General features: G+C 39.8%; 1 protein-coding gene across 16 annotated transcripts in view; it reads left to right on the forward strand.

Moving 5' to 3' along the window:
• DLG2 (discs large MAGUK scaffold protein 2) overlaps window positions 1-13,148 on the forward strand; it is a 1,022,753-nt gene that overhangs the window by 352,595 nt on the left and 657,010 nt on the right. The gene's annotated exons all lie outside the window — the stretch shown is intronic.

A 13,148-nucleotide genomic window follows, 5' to 3' on the forward strand; every position in this document is an offset into this window, starting at 1 on the left:
TTCATGGGATGAAATTATGTAGTTTAGCTCAAATTACCAGGCTCAGTACAAGACAAATGGAAGAAAATTAATGTCTTGTGCTACAGAGCTCAATCTGAACTGTCTAGTCATTCCTTCTGGTATTAAACATAAAACTTTTCCTTAGCAAATTAATTTGGTCTGAAAAGTCAAAAGTGGAAGGAATTTCAGAAGGGTTGTGGAGAATTTGCCTACAAACTTTAAAACTGTTAATATTTTTGTTTTGTTTTGTTTCTATTTTGTGACTAACTCAGTTTGAAATCAAATCTTTTCTCTAATGTTTTCTGTAAATTTTTCTATCAAATTTTCCATTTAGTTAAATGCACCTGAACCTGTATGTTTGGAATATATCATGCAGTAATAACAAAAATGTCTTTTGAATCTGGAGTTCATTTTAGGGATAATTTGGGGCCAGCCCTGCTACCAATAATTGAAGGAGAATTACCCATCTACTCCTTGGACAGTTAGTATCAGTTTGGCCACTGTGTAGAGTGGGACCAGGATAGGTTTTCTCATTGCTATCTTTCTCTGCTATGACAGTATATATTTATGATTATTTAGGTTGTGAGGTCCTTGTATACCATAATATTAACTGTGCTGACTCTGCCTACCCAATAAAGAAAATCTCACCAGAGGGAATCCTTTGTTCCCAGGCTTGATGATACATAGTGCCTGACTCCCCTAGAGATCTTCTGGAACTTCCCTGGGGACCTAGAACAATGGCACCTTTTAAAAATTGTATTTTCAGTACAAAATACCAGAGTTGCACTCCAGTTCCTTTTACAAGTGAGCCACAGCATCAGCAGAAAATGGAGTCTCTGTGAGATGTTCTCAGCACCTGGGATAAACTGGAGGACACTTCCATCTGGCGCAATACTGGGGACCTGGTTTAAGATTTCCCAGCTGGAATTAAAATTTCAGCTTAAGGAGAAAAAAATTTTTTCCCAAAAAATGCTGTGAGATATTTAGAACTTTGTAATATCCCAACCTGGGATCAGCAAGTGAGCAGAGGAATTAAGCCATTTAGTCGTAGGGAAGCAGCCAGTGTTGATTGTTTCCCTACTTGGATGGAGGAGACAAATAGCTGGGAAAGAAGCAGCCTAGATAGGTCATGTCCTGGGTTTTGTTTTTTTTTTCCATATAAGAAGCTAAATATAACATACAAAACTCAGTGATGGGCAGAATTTCTTGGCCCTCATAAGGATCAGCAGCCATCCCATAGTTTGTGGATATTGTATTGATCCTGTGTCACAGTGGACCACAGTAAAATGCCTTCTCCCACCTTTGTTCCTACTCTTCATCAAGGAGGCAAGTTTGGGAAGTCAGCTCATTCTGTATCCATTGCTTGGTTGTGAATTTGTATTAAAGAACTAGCTCGAAAATAAAGGGTAAGGGGTTTTGGAAGAAGAAGGCTGAAGTTCAAGCACTGGTGTATTTATTAGAAAATTACAATGGTCGTGCCTAATGTTTAGCAAAACCAATTCATTTCAGTCAGTTTTAGAACTGATTGAAGCAAGTTACACAGCACAATTGTAGTATAATAAATAAAAATCACAGTATCTGTTCTTGACAGATATTATTTAAGGTAATGGAGAATAAGATTAATTTTTTTGTGTGGCCAAGATTTTAAGTTCAATCACCAGTGTGCACATATAAGAGATATTCAATAGGTGTAATAAAAGGTAATTAAATTTATGTATGTTACGATATCTTGATTTGTCCCAGTAAGGGCACTTGGCCTGAAATGCATCTGAAGAGGGAGCTCACACCTTTCTCAAGGGATTGAGAAACCAGTATGGGGCGTATGAGAATGCGTGGCCTCCTATGGCAGTTGTATAAGAAAAAAATCTACACAGAGTAAATGTCTGGTGAATGAACTACTTATTCTGTGTCACTTTGGAAATGTTTGTTTAGACTAGTAAATCCCTTCCTGAGGAAATGGCTTAAAAGACAATTGGGCAAGATTTAACTTGCACTAGAATTTAAGCAACTGAATGTAAACATGAATTGTTTAAACGACCTCCACAGCTCCCTAATCTTGGGCACAGGGAAAGAGCTGTAAAAGCCCTGGTTTTGACCATTGTCTGTGTGCATGTGTGTGTCTGTTTCTGACAGGACCTTCATGTTGCTTTGCCATCTCTTCCACTCCAGTAGCATCTTCCCTCCTGGAATAATTGTTTGAGCTGGCTGGCTTTTTTTAAGTGGGAAGAATTAGATTGCACAAAGTCACAATTACTCTTCTGCTGTTTGAACTCAGCAGTAGAAACATCTGAGGAGAGACACAAATGCAACATTTCCCATTCCTGCAGAGCATAGGCACTTACTTTTACAAGTGAGCCACAGCATCAGCTGCACTGCTGGTTCTGGGCTTCACCAGAGCCCCAGAAGCAGACAGCAAAGTCTACGACTACTCTTTATTTCACATCTATGCTATTTCACATCTGGAGCATGCTCCAGAACCCAGAAAATGATATGTTCCCTCTTTAAAGAAGGGTATAAAATTGGAGAAAGGGACCTCAAGACTCATGCAGTATGTCAGAGTAAATGTTTCTGAGTGCATAGGTGTACAGAGTGGTTCATAACCACTAACCTGTGCATTACTTTGGCAAGTCATATCATCCAGCTCGAGACCAAAGATGAAACCAAGCTGAGATATTAAATGGAAGCACCTTGTCTCCATAAGCTCGTGCTCCTCACATCTTGCCAAGGTAACTTGGCTACCTGAAGGAATTACTCAGAGAAGTCCAGGTTCTGTCCACAGCAGGATGGAGATATGGGATAAGTAGGTGGGCTTAGTGCAGCATCTAGTGGACAAGTGTCCACATCGCAAAAAAAAAAAAAAACCCTTGTGTTTCTGGCTGATTATTGAAGGAAAAATCAGCAAAGGAGCAAGGGACTGTAGAGTAGAGCAAAATCCAATTTAGCTGTAGGAAGCATTTCTCTTCCTAATGAGGCACACTGGATAATGAAAGGAACTCATCCTAATATCATCCATTTTATAAATGTGAACTATACAGATAGGGAACCTGAGGCAATGTAGATTGACTTAAGTCAAAGTGAATTAAATCACTGGTCATAAACATGAATTTAATCAAAAGCATAAACTCTTAAGTTAAACTGTTATTTTTTAAAATTGTGTTTGCATTTTATGTCCTAAGGAATCTTTCTCAATGACTAGTCCAGTGACTTAATGTGATGCTGTGCAGACAGTTTTTAAAGAAATTTTTTTTCTTTATTTCCTAGAGGGAAGGATGCACTGATACTCACACATCCATTGAATAAATTTGATAATTTACAATATATTTTCTCTGTCTTAATTTTTTTATTTCTAAATGGGATTTGAATTTAACAGGTGGCTAATTCATTACTGAGATGGTGAATTGAAAATCTGATGTGTCGGTGTGTAACAGAAAAAAGAGGTAATCAGTGGGATTTTCAAAACCACCAAGCAGCCAAGCACTTCCCTTTCAATACTAAAACTGTAGCTGAACTAAAGCAGAATTGGGAGCTAGTCTTGGTAGATACTTTTCAAAGTCTTATGTGTTTAGGTACTTTAAAAAGTGGGTCATTTTTCCTTTAAATTTTAGTTACTGTAGCTCTCATATTCTCCTATCTGACTTTTATTTGTAAGTTGTAAAACGAGAACAGCATGTTGGCTAATTACAGTAATTTCACGTCTATAAGGCACATCCTTTTGACTAAAATTTTAATCAAAACCCAGAAGTGCACCTTATAGTCCGGTGCGCCTTATATATGGACAAAGTTTGGAAATTTGCCAACCCAGAAGTGTGAGCTGCGAGCCAAGCCACAAGCCGAGCCACAAACCATGAGAGCCGCATACCGAGCCGCGAGCTGAGCCACACGCTGTGAGAGTTGCGCCAGCCGTGCCAGCCAGCGCCAGGGGTGGGTGGGAGTGCCGGGGCCTGCGGCACGGGGAGGGCGCCTGGGGCTGCGTTTAAAGGCTACACCAATCTGTGATAAATGTTTGCAAATTGAGCACCTGCCAGTAAACCCCACAATCGCACAATTCCGTTACTAATTCGTTATTTTGTTGCACGCGGATCCTCGCTGCAAAAAAAAAGTGCACTTTATAGTCCAGTGCACCCTATATATGGACAAAGTTCGGAAATTTGCTAACACCCGGAAGTGTGCCTTATACTCCAGTGCACCTTATAGTCGTGAGATTACTGTAATTTCTGATTCATTTTCTCAGATTTCAGTGGATTGATTCACATTACAAAAATATTCTTGTTGAATCTGATAATAAATAGAAACTCAAAGAAATGAAGGCAAATGCTTATTTACACAACAAAAACAGAAAGTTCTGGCCTTTGTAAAATATGTAAATATTTGCATTTGGTCTTTTGTAAAATGTACAATACAGGGTAATTTGACATATTTATGAAGATCAAGCTGTTGTAAGAAAAGCAGCAGTTTCTCAGTTTCAGCTGTGTCATTATGGGAAAAGGTAGCACTCCTTAACTCATGAAAATCTGTGAATTAGTAATTGTTGCAATATGCTTTCTTAGATCTTTAATCTGTTGTAATTATTTTAGTAAGCCCAAGCTTAGCAGAAACTGTCATGTATCTGAATTTTAAATATAAAAAAATTTAAATCTTAACATATCTAATTTTACAAAGCTGTAGGGGTTACATTTTTAGTTTGAAAAAGTTTAACAGCCCTGGTGAGCACGGGGCTGTTATGGATCAGCATCTCCTTCGCCCCATATCTTGTCCCTGGATGCAAAGTCTCTCCTCACCAAGGCCAGAGCACACATCAAACATCATCACCAGCTTTCCTCAGGCATGGGCATTCCCACTGGCTGCAAGAGGGAGTTTGATGGTGGAGACTCTATAGAGGTTGAGTCCTGTTTTCTTTCCCTCCTCCTCTCCCCTCACACCAGTGAATGGTGTTCACTAATTTATTTGGCATCTCCAGGGAATAGCCTGCCCTTGTGGGTGCTCAGCTCAGGTTGCCCCTCTCATTGCCTATCAACATGATTTTGATTCACTGGCATTTGTACCATTTTTCTTTTCTCATTTGTGCCTTTACCATGCCCCAATAAGTTGATGTGATCCTTTCATTCTTTCTCTCCCAGGGAGCTCTTTATTGTGCAGTAACAGTAGGACAGTTCTTATACAGAGACAGTGTGTGACCATGGTTGCTTTCTATGATCTTCCTGATCTCTACAAATTTCCTCCTGAATTCCATTCTGTTCACAATCGAGCTTCTTCTAGGTCATCCAAGCTGTTATTAAAATGCAGTGGTGTCCATATATCTGCATTTTATTACCTCAGACAAGACCATGGTTGCCATAAACCTGTGATAAAATGAATACTCAAGTAAATGAGAAATACCCATGGACATAATTTATTTCCACTAGAATAAGACTTCTGAGTTGCCTCCTCTTGTATCCAGGTTTCTGGACAGCTAGATAAGTAACACGCTAGTTGAATGACCAGACTTGGAGGGCACTGTTTAGCGGGTCACTCTCTACCTTGAGACTGATGGCAAGTGTGTCACAAAAATCTATTCTGGGATCAACTGGTCTCTAGCAGTGTCTGGGGATGAAGAGCATGTGCTCATCAGGTCAGCAAACACCAAAATGAAGGGAGAAGTTGATATGCTTAAAAGGAGGACTGCTATCCATAGAGACCTGGATGGTCTGGAGAATAAGGCCAACACAAATTTCATTAAATTCAACATCCATAGATGGGAGCAGAGCCAGGCTATCCAGAGAAGTGATTACTTTCTTCTTCCCAAAGCTTGTTAAACCCCATGCATCTTCCAGTACAAAGAAGATGTTTATTAAATACAAGCAAGTTTAGGAGATGTCCACCAAGATGGTCAGAGCTAGAACACTTTCCCTTTGAGGGGAGAAAAAGACCAAGTCCCATTCAGCCTTTAAAGGAATGGCTTCAAGGGGAAATAATCACTGACCTGAATGGCACGTGGTGGAAGGATGAGAATAATTGTCCTAGACTGAAATGAGAGAGGTACAGAATGGACATAAGGGAACATAGTTTGTTCTGCAACAGCCCAGCAGTGGGCCAGGTTTCCCAGAGAGGCAGTGCAGTTTCCATCCTTGGAATCTTTCAGGGCTTAACGAAAAAAACCCCTGAGCAACCTCTTGTGCTTTCATAGTTGATCCTGTTTGGAGGGGAAGTTTGGACCAAGGGCTGCCTCTGTTCCCTTCCAACATGAATTATCCTGAGATTCCATGATCTACATTTTTCCTCATTAAATAATGCATGGCATAGAACATTCCTTGCTTCAAGTAAAAGCACCCCAGTCTTCTGTCTTCTTTTCTGTACAAAAAAAAGAAACAAGAAATTCTTAGAACTGTCAGATTTTCTTATGGTATGAGAAATGTGTCTGCAGTGAAAAATGGCAATATATTTTTTTGTGCAAGATAGCTGTAAGAAACTTCTACAGAAATATCTAGTGTCAGGAATGGTCAGTTCATAACTATGTTCCTCTGTCTCAAGATTTTTTTCAGGTTTTTCATTAGAACAGAGTAGTGGAAGTTAAAATTAACCCTCCTTTGGATGTTTATAGTATAATCCTTCTTATAGGATGTTTATAACCCACCTAATGGCAGAGAAGTGCCTAAAAATATTACCTGTGTGCATCCTGAGATCTCAAATAAAAGGGACTGGTTATGGGTAGAGTTTCCACTTCTGCTTAAACTCCTCTCTAGGGTCAAGTTTCAACTTGTTGATACCACTGCATCGAAACCTGCCCAAGAGCAGTTGGTGGGAGACTCCAGATGGGAGTTCCTGGCTGTGATACTCAAAATGGATCAGCAGCCACAGTAGTAGTTAGAATTCTCCCACAGCTCCTGAATACTGTTCAGCTTCTCCTCTTTATGTTTCTGTGCCAAGATCTCACACAAGCTTCGTGATATTCTGGCAGAGATGGGATGTGCCAGCAGAGAGGGAAGATAAGACTGCCTGGGACATGGAGGGACAGGCACAGGTGGCAAGAAGGAACAGCTGACAGAGCCTCAGGATGCCAACCTACACTCACGTGACGGTACTGTCACCTGCAGTTACAGAAGTCCTGTAAATAGTTCTCTTAATTTAAAGACAGTTCAGGTTTACAGATGTAAAGACCTCCCAGATGGTTGTTATCCAAATATAGGGCATAAAGTGGTGAGGAATCCAAGGCCCAACCAGTTTACGCTAGAAAAGTAATTTTTACCAGTAGCCAGAAATCTCATATGGATGTTAGAGGGAGGTTCAGCTGTGGTTTGCCATTCTGCCTTGGTGCTGAGGCAGTTTCCCACCTTCTGGCTATTGTCAGCCCTCCAGCATGAGCCTGGCTCAGCCTGGCAACTCCAATTTACAGAATAGCACTCGTTAAAGTTAGACAGCACATAATTTCCATCTGGCTTTGATATGTGAAATATTATCACACATATTTCCCATCAAAACCAAATGTAGCTGTGTTTGTCCCTGGTACATCGATGGAGGATTTGACCATGCGAGAATCCTTAAACTCTGAGGAGCCGCATAAATGCCTCTTTTTAATATTTATTCTCATGTGCTAAATTGTTAAAATCCATTGTTGCACATAAAGATGCAGTGAGGGAAGTAAAGCTGAAGCCATATATTTGTGTTATCACTAGCAATATTCTTCAAAAAATACAAAAGCATCTTTTTGTGAGGTGCAAAGGCAAGCATAAATTGTGTACTAATAGTTCAGCAATTTTTTTATTGTTTCTCTGTCACAACTATAAAATAACTTGTATATCAGACTGATACCAGAAACAGCACAATTTCAGGAAAGCAACTGTCCAAGTCCTCTTCCAGGAAATTTATGTAACTTTAGCTCCTTCCTATGGCTGAAAATGCAATAGTCTAAAACAGACACCACTGTTGCATATCCTTAGGGAAAAAAGGTATAATTATTGGTTGTGGTTGGCAGTTTATCTTATTCAGAAAAGTGGTTTCATATTAGAATAATAGAATTCCAGCCATTCACTACTTCTGTTAATCATCCAGAGTAAAACAAGACAGTGTTTATTTTCACAGCTGAATAAATTGGTTTCTTTAAACACTGTAATTTTTGATAATACCTGAAGATGAGTTACTTATCTTTTAATTAATATATAGACAAATATATACTTTTCACCTCTCCAGAACAATTTTCAGTGGTCTGACTTTGATTATTAAGCCTTTGGGGTGCTATTTTCATCTCATGCAGTATAGTACAAATTTAATTCATAGAAGTCACTAAAAACAGACAGAAAAAAATGTGATTGAGAGTCTAACATTGGCTGGATGTACACTGACGTTAACCTTTGAGAAATATAGGAAAATTCGTATGTTAGGAAGTGGCAGGAATAACCTGAGGGAGGTATTTGTGAGAGGACAAAGATCTTTAAAACAATGATGCTGAAAAAGAGGTAACAATAACAAAAGTTGAAGATCACAGTCCTGCACATTCATCTACCTGTTTGAACTCATGGTCAAGTGATGTCACCTGTCTGCTGAGCATGTGATTGACTGTGCCTGTGCTCTTTTCCTGTGAAAAATGTGGGGCAATTTAAGTTAATTTCCTGTAAAAGAGCAGTTTGCCAAAGGTCAAGAGTAAACACATGAAAACAATTCATTTGAGGCAAAATCAATTGCTAAATTAAGATAATTTGTCAATCAACCTGACCCTTGAGTGTTTTCTGACTTAAAACTTGAAAGCAGTCACAACAGGGTACTCTGGCAAACAACCTTAGCTGAAGAGGGCATTTGGTGTTTGAATGTCCCAGAACAAGATGAGAGTCATGTCAGAGAACCACAGAATTACAGAATCATAGAATAGGATAGGCTGGAAGGAATCTTTAAATGCCATCTAGTCCAACCCCTCTGCAATGTTCAGGGGCATCTTCAACTAGATCCAGTTGTTCAGAGCCCTCTCCAACCTGATCTTGAATGTTTCCAGGGATGGGGCATCTACCATTTTTCTGAGCAAACTGTGCCAGTTTCACCACTCTCTTTGTAAAAATCTTCTTATTTACATCTAATCTAAACTAAGTTTCCTTCAATTTAAAGCCATTACCCTTCGTCCTGTCGTTTTGACCAAAGGATTAGTGATAAACACCATTTTCTAATCCTGGAGATTCCGGTTGCCAGCTCTCAGCTGCTTCCTAAGGCTTGATTGCAATTCCTTCTTATGAGGACCCATTTTGATAAAAATCAGAGAGGGTCAGTCTTTCCATGGATATCTTCAGCTTCCTGGATCATTTGAGGGGCCTCGTCCTCTGGCTGTACAAGTTACATAATGTAAATCCAATTTTGTCTGGCTTTTGGAGCCAAACCAACATTCTGGGGTATATCCCATGACACAAAAATTGCTATAGAGAAAGTGAGCAGTCTGGAAACTGCAGTTGTCCAGCACAATCCCAGGATGTTTAGAATCCTCAGACACACACAGAAGAAACATGGACTTCTAGTGTCATGGAAATCCAAGATGAAGTGCTGTGAACTGTGGATGTGGCCTGTGTGAGTTTCAGGGGAAGAGCCCTCAAGAGGTTTCATTATGAGATATGCTGAATTTCTTGGTCTGAGTTGGATGCAGTTGAACATAATTTTTTTGTAAGCACCTAGAACATGTCTAAAAATCATAAACTTAGCCACTTTTTTTTTTTTCATTGTCCAGACATTGAGTCTCACCTTCATTTAATTACTTAAGAATTTATCTGGATTCTTTAATTTCTACCTAGAACAAGTGTTTAGGTAAATACCTGGTAGCAAAAAGTGGCAAACATCATATTCATAATTCAGAAATATGCTGAGAACCTTCTGGGTGATCACAAGTCCATCAGTTCTTTAGGTGACTTTTTTCCTCAGTTGTAGAGTGTTTCTTTTCCATCCTTCCTTAAATGACTTTCATGGTCACCTATTCTGTAACAATACATTAAATACAGAAAAAGAGGTCATAAGATTTTCTCATTATTCCCATAAAGGAATAATTTACTTAACTGAAAAAAATGTAGTTGACACTCTTAAGTAATGCTATTCTTGAGGATCAACCCTAATCTCCACTATGAAGCGATAAATGGGTGCTAAAGGCTAAGTAGATTATCCTAGGAAAGTCTCCTTGAAAGTCATTTAACAGCTAATCATATGTTGAGGTCAAACATTTCCAGTTTCTCATGGGAGTGAAGGAAGCATCCCACCTGATTTTCCTATTCTGAAGCAATTTTAGGAGTATATCCAAATTCAAGGGATCTGCACATCCCTTCAGAAATACCTCTTCTGTGATATTTTTCCTGATTTTGATTTTATCTCAATTTGATTTGGTCAGTGTCTGCCCCAACGACCTCCTGTATTTGGGAGAAATAGGGTAGATTGTTTTCTTTTTGCTTGGTTTACATAAAAGCCTGACTATGGCACCTACACTGCCCCACAATAGTTTTGCAACATGGTTAGGGGGAAAGAGCACAGAGCTCTGGGACATGTGGGCTTTGTTCAGTCTCTAGTACGGTCCACCTTCATTTCTTCAGTCTCTTTAAGCTCTGTACTAAAGATCATCCTAACGACACTTACTGCCTTTCCATATGAAGAAAATCTAGGATAACTGTCCTAGGATAATTTTAAGCAGCTCCATGAGGGATGTCTACAGTCGGAGGAAGTGATTTGGGCAGTCATAGAGGCGTGGCTGCCACAACCTGTTTTCCATTTTAACTCACTTTTCCACACTCTATAGTCATGCCTCAGGGGAATCATATTTCATAACAAGAAGCTGAACACTATAAAAGAGTATGATTGCATCATGATCTGTCTTGAAACCTATATTTTTTTTCTTTTCGTCAATGAAAGCACTTTCCTTCCAGAGTGGAAAGGAGCACATGAATGTAGGCAAGATGATGACTCACAGCTGTAAAATCTCTCACATGCATAACATTCATGAGCATGAAGGCCTGGCTGCAGTCAGCATGTGGCTTCAGTTCTTGTAGGTGTGTACAAGCCAGCTGGGGCACTGATAGTGCTTTTTCCAAGGCAGCCCAGTGATGAGCATGGGCTGCAAAACCTGCTCAAGCAGCAGTGCAAGGCTTTGGATGGCCAGCCCTTACTGGGTAATGGCTCCCATGTCTATATTGTTTTCTAGACTTTCTCTTAAGCCATCTTATCTCTCCAGCTGGTACCTACTTTTTTTTATTTGCACTTTAATCCTGACTCTGGCTGGTACAGCTGTATTTTCTAAGATTTTGTTAAAACATGTGTTTGAGAAGTACATTGGTCCAAACAATACGCAAGTAAGAAGGAAAAGAGATTGTGACTTTGCAGAACTGTGAAGTGGGGCAGGTCAACAACAAGGAAAGGGAAAGAATAGAAGGATACTACTTCATTCCTTTTAACAGCAAATGACAAAATTCTTCACCCATTTTCCAAATATAGGAAGGAAATTGGCAGTTTTCACACTATAGGAAGCTTTTAAAATGACATATTTAATCAGCAAAGTGACCTTAGAAATCTGAAAAGTAAGAGTGGCATCCTCTGTCTTTGCTGAGGTAGAACAAGGAGCTGGAAGAGCCTGCCAGGGTTAATGAGGATCAAACAAGCCATTCCAGACAGCTGGATTGTTGTGTAAAACCACATTAAACCGCCTGGACTTTGCTGTCACACCGTGAGCTGGTCAAGGCAACGATGCTTGCTTATGTATTTGTTTATATATTCAATTTACAAGAGACTTTGGTCAGCACACTCCCTTAGGGCACGTATAATAAAAACAGTACATCAATTAAATAGCGATGCTTACAGCATTGACAGAGTGCCTAACGAAGGACTTTGAATTCCTCCAGGCCTGTCCCTTTGGGGAATACTCAGCTTGTAGCTCTCACACATCTGGAAGGTTTGGAGGAAAAAACAGGCTGCCTGAATACATGGATGTACCTTGAAGCACAATTTGAAGGACAACAAGGGCTTCAGCTGTTGTCTTATTGCAGTAAGGGAAGAGAATTCTCCAATTTGGAGCCCTACATGAGAGAAACCTGAGATTTTTAAAGCTATTTGTGTACTACAATCACAAGTAGGCCCTAGTGGGTGTTCTTACTTGCCCTGTTTTTTAATTTTAATTTCAAACTTGTTCAGCCTGCAAGGGAAAATCCCACGAGGTACCAGAATGCATCTATCTAACTAAAAATCTGGGCCTTGGTCAAGTATTGCTGCAGCATCAACAACCTGGCAGAGGGGCAGCCTCTGAGGTCTCTTTTATAGCTCTTTGGTCAAGCACACTAAGAGCTAAAAGTGTGATGTTTATTAAGGGTCTACCATAGAACAAAATATGCCCTGAAGAGAATAAAGAGCAAACCAAACAAACCTCTTGTACTACTCAGTTAATATCAGCTCCTAGCCATGTGGCATGTCCCGCATGTGTCGCTGCTTCCTACATTCATTCCTCATTTTCTCCATTCTATAATGTTTGAGTGGCCAGTGGCCACAGAAGGATAAATTCAGGACAACTGTTCTGTTTTCCTAATGGCAGTTTTTGTAGTGTGGTCATGGAACCATCTTGGATGGGTGTCCCATCTTGTCCTTCAGGTCATGCAGACTAAAAACAGTTTTATTTTCCTTTTCAAACACTGACTCTCTGCCAGCAGGTCCACAGGAATCCATGGGGAAGCCATAGCCTGTCTAGATGCATGAAAAGAGGCAGACAGACAAAATCGGATTAAACCTGACTCTAGACTTTTCTTCTCAGATATCTTTGGTCATAAAAGCTATCATTATCCTAAAGGTTAGTAATTCGGTGTGCCATCTTTTTAAAATTTCCGACTTGAAATACCCCTGTGGTTGGCTTTTAAAAGCAGATGTTTACTCTTATTTACAACCAGAATACAGATGTTTCGCACTATCACTCAGACAAACCTGTAGATGCACCAACAAAATCAGGCCAAATGACTTTTGTTCCATGCACCCTAAAATCATGGGCTGCTTCTGCACCAGGTGACATTACCTCAGCTTATTTTCTGCACCTGTAAATCTTGACAGGTGATGTTTAATTGCTGAAAGAGTGTTTGCAAAGATCAATTAACTAATGCCTATAAAGTGCTCTGCAGACATCCAGTACAACCACTGCTGGGGCATAGCACTCCTCTTCCTTGCCATGCTCAGTGGGAGCACTGTTG

Source organism: Catharus ustulatus, chromosome 2 (assembly GCF_009819885.2).
Source record: "Catharus ustulatus isolate bCatUst1 chromosome 2, bCatUst1.pri.v2, whole genome shotgun sequence".
Lineage (NCBI taxonomy): Eukaryota > Metazoa > Chordata > Aves > Passeriformes > Turdidae > Catharus > Catharus ustulatus.